The sequence below is a fragment of the Chrysochloris asiatica genome, unplaced genomic scaffold (assembly GCF_000296735.1).
Source record: "Chrysochloris asiatica unplaced genomic scaffold, ChrAsi1.0 scaffold00039, whole genome shotgun sequence".
In the NCBI taxonomy this organism is placed as follows: domain Eukaryota; kingdom Metazoa; phylum Chordata; class Mammalia; order Afrosoricida; family Chrysochloridae; genus Chrysochloris; species Chrysochloris asiatica.
Genome location: NW_006408557.1, coordinates 7,181,786 through 7,184,578, shown reverse-complemented (window position 1 = coordinate 7,184,578; position 2,793 = coordinate 7,181,786). Strand labels below are relative to the sequence as shown.

Here is a 2,793-nt window from a genome sequence, read left to right as displayed (position 1 = left end):
ATTTGTCCATGAGTGTTGATTGTAGATTCAAGCAAATGAAGTTTTTGACAACTTCAATATTTTCTCCATTTATCATAATGTTATTTAATGGTCCAGTTACAAGGATTTATTTTCTTTACATTGAGGTGCAATCCTTACTGAAGGCTGTGGTCTTTGATCTTCATTTTTTTTTTTTTTTTTTTTTGCCAGACAGAGAGCATAGGGTGGTCTCATAGGATGTTTTATTAGAGGCTGGGGACACAGACATCCAGTCACCTTTATAACTTGATCTCTCGGAAGGTGCGCTTCTCCACCAACTTCACTTTGTACTTGCGCTCGAACTTGGCTCTCTCCCGGGGCTCGATCATGTTCCTTCTCTGGAAGCTCTTGAACTGGTCTCGAAGGATGTTGCCCTCAGGCTTCAGGGTCCGAAGTGAGTCCGACAGTTCTGAATTCAGCTGCACGTCAATGTCGCCCCAGCCTTCGGTGCTTGTCAGCCTCAGCCAGTCGCTGCAGCCTCCGCTGCTCCTGCCGCCTTGCCAGGTCTGCCAGCCACCGTACCACCTGGACCTTGATTTCTCACAACCGGAAGAGCTCCTGATGCCGGAGCTGGGCAGCCGTCTGTGCCAGCCCTCTGTGCCAGCAGGGTCCGGGCAGTCTTCTCCTGGCGCCGCTGTGGCTCTCTCTTCTTCTGAGTCCTGGCCAGGCAGGAGGGTGTGAGCAAGGCCTGGTCTCCTAGCTCAGGCCCCTGGCTGCCCCCTAGCTCCTCTTCCCCATCTGACTCTTCCAGCAGCCCCTCACACATCTCCTGAAACGTGGACTCCTGGGTGGCCACCTTCTCAGTGGTGGGCAAGGCCAGCTGCCTCTACAGCTTCTCCGCCACCTTCTGCCACCGTATCTCCACCTCATGGGCCTCCCGGAGGAGGGCCTGGTAGTCCTCAAAGGCTGGGTTATAAGAGGCACCGGCAGGCGTCACTTCTAGAGCAGGTGCCTGGGAAGGCTTGGTGAGGATTCGTGGTGGCCGCTTGACTCCTTTCTTCTTGGTCTGCTCCAGGAAGAAGGTGTTCTGGCCAACCAGTGGCCGGTCCAGAGACTTGTCTGTGGCCCAGATGTCGTAGAAGGGCCGCTCCACTGTGTCCTGGGGTCCAGACTTGGTTTTGGCAGCAGGGGGCTGGCGGAGCCGGGCCTGGACTCTTCGCACCTCACTAGGCAGCTCGCCCTGCTTGGTCAGCCTCTCCATAGCTGCTGCTTTCGCTTGAGCTTCTTGGCCTTGGGGACCTGATGGGCAAAGATGTCTTTGGAACGGGGACCGTGGATGTGTTCTCAAGAGTGAGGTCAATATGGAGGGGTTTCTTGAGAAGCAGCGACTTCTGGCCTTTGGTCCTCTCCTTCTTCAGCGCTTTCTCGTTGGGGCCGGTGCCCACAACGAAAAGTTTTTCATCAGGAGCCTCTGACACCAAGCACCCGGCCGTGTGGTCTTGCAGCCATAGGTCCTCGAGGAACTGATCTACCTCCAGCCCCAGAGGCTTCTGAGCGAGTTGTCACCAGCCCCGCTTCTTATTGCGTGGGCCTCGCCGTCGCCGCCTCAGCGCTGGATCTATTGAAGTGGGCCTCAGCCCCAGGAAACCAGAATCGGCCGCATATTTCGCGCAAGGCCTATCGCCACCCACACAGCATCCCACCGCCATCTTACCAAAGCCATTGGTGAGTATTTTAAGTCTTCATTTTCAGCAAGCAAGGTTATATCACCTGCATATTGCAATCTTAATGCTATGTTATTTTTACAATCCTGATGCCATGTTATTCATATAATCCAGTTTGGGAGATTATTTGGTCAATATACAGATTGAATAAATCTGGTGAAAGGATACAATGCTGCCACTCACCTTTCCTGATTTTCAAACTCTTGGTATCCCCTTGGTATGTTTCTCATAAGCACAATTAAGTGCTCTGTGCTTATTCTTCACAGTGCTCTGGGACAGGTGAGACTCATAGTTTGCTTGATTCACACAGTGATTTTGCCTTTAGATAATCAACAAAATACAAATAAACATCTTTCTGGTATTCTTTGCTTTCAGCCAAGATCCATCTGAGGTCAGCACTGATATTCCTCATTTCACATCCTCTTCTGAATCTGGCTTGAGTTTTTGGCAGTTACCTGTCAATGTATTTCTGCAAACATTCCTGAATTATCCTTCGCAAAATTTTACTTGCATGTGATATTAATGATATTCTTTGATGATTTTCAAATTCGTGTGGTCACCTTTCTTTTGAATGGGCACGAATATGGATCTCTTTCAATCAATCACTTAACCAGGTAGCTGTTTTCAAATTTCTTGGGGCATATTCAAGTGAGTGCCTCCAGTGCTGCATCAGTTTGTTGAAACATTTTGATTGGCATTACGTCAATTCCTGGAGCCTTGTTTTTCACCAATGCCCTCAGTATGGCTTCCACTACTTCTTTCAGTGCTGTTGGTTCTTAGTCAAATACTACCTCTTTAAATGGCTGAGCATTGACTAATTTGTTTTGGCATAGTGCATTCCTCAATCTTCTTTTAATACTTCCTGTATGACTCAAGATTTTGCCCTTCAGTATTGTGTCCTGAGACTTGTATTTGTTATTTAGTTCTTTCAGCTTGAGAAATGATGAGTGTGTTCTTCTCTTTTGGTTTTATAACAGGTCTTTGCACATTTCTTTATAATACTTGACTTTCTTTTCTGAAGCTACCCTTTAAAATATTCTGTTCAGCTCTTTTAGGTCATCATTTCTCCTACTTGCTTTAGCTTCTGTGCATTCAAGAGCAAGTTTCAGAG

At 48.2% G+C, this 2,793-nt stretch overlaps 1 pseudogene; it reads right to left on the bottom strand.

Moving 5' to 3' along the window:
- Nucleotides 1-257: 257 nt before the first annotated feature.
- LOC102834008 lies at nt 258-1,667 on the bottom strand (annotated as a pseudogene).
- Between the last annotated feature and the right edge of the window lie 1,126 nt (nt 1,668-2,793).